Below are 1,372 nucleotides of genomic sequence, written 5' to 3'. Positions count from 1 at the left end.
AAAACCGACACTGCCGTCACGGCAGCGTTCATCGACCACAACCACAACATCAAAGCTCATTACACTCTTCATCCCGAGGCCACCATTTTTACGGCGGAGGAATATGTTATTCTCGCGCGTTACAACACGCTACCGATATTAGCGAGGTTGAGGCCGAAGTTGTAAACGCGAAAACGTGTACATCGGACGTTCAGCGCCGCTTTCCTGTAAGCCTAGAAGTTTGACAATGACGTTTGGAATGTCGAATATGAATCCACTGACTTTCCAAACACCATTGTCAAACTTCTAGGCCTACAGGAAAGCGGCGCTGAACGTCCGACGTACACGTTTTCGCGTTTAAAACTTCGGCCTCAACCTCGCTATTAACAGCAACATCACCGTGTGCACGGACTCTAGAGCTGTCCTAACTTCCATTACCGCTCACCACGATAAGTCTACATCCATTATTCACACCATCATTAGTCGCAACAAAAGTAACCTACAGACGCATCTTGTATGAACCCCAGCTCATAAAGGGATAGCAATAAACGAGTAAGCGGACATGCTTGTTAAGAGCCAGTCTCGTGACTCTAAGAAAACTAGTTTTATTACTCCGGAGGAGTACACCACTATTATAAACACTGAGAACAAACATCATATGGACATCGAGTGGCATAATTACTCAAGGCACACAGACTATCATTGGATCACCACCGACCCACACATCCCCGTCATGGACTACACAGATCGTTACACTACTATCCTGATACATCGGGCTAGGACTAGTTCCCTCGTCACTAATTCCTTCCTCTATAATCGTAACCGGAAGAATACTGATCGCTGTAGATACTGCCCGAGAGAGCAGGACACTACGATACATCGGCTGGATAACTGTAAAGTCTGTAATCAATTTGAACTCGTACGCAAAAAGATACTGAACAACAACAGTCCCATTCGACAAGCGGCCGGATGGCCGAGCGGTCAAGGTTAGCAGCCTGCCGCCCTGGGGGACCCGGGAACGAATCCGGACGGGTCAAAAAAAATCCCCAGGAATTTTTCGGGGGGTGGTCCGTCCGGATATGTCGGTCCCCGTCCCTCACCATCCGGCCACCCCATTGTGGGCCTGGCCGAACCCATAATGGGCTTGCTATAAGAGGCCCTCTTAGTGCCCACTGGGTGGAAAGAGTTACAAAAAAAAAAAAAAAAAAGTCTCATTCGACAAAAAATTTTCAAAATAAGTGATTGTCTAAAATTTACGCCTAGCGAGATATGTATACAAAGTACGATGATAATATTTTTCACCGTATACAAGCAAACTTATAAATACTAAGGAAGATATAACTTCTGCCATTTTTCACCACCACGGGGTGCAACAGTCTGTGTAACTGAAGCC

Source organism: Centruroides vittatus, unplaced genomic scaffold (genome assembly GCF_030686945.1).
Source record: "Centruroides vittatus isolate TY-2023 unplaced genomic scaffold, ASM3068694v2 contig_1476, whole genome shotgun sequence".
Taxonomy (NCBI): Eukaryota; Metazoa; Arthropoda; class Arachnida; order Scorpiones; family Buthidae; genus Centruroides; species Centruroides vittatus.
The sequence above is the reverse complement of the archived record's forward strand: the minus strand, read 5'-3'. Positions refer to the sequence as shown.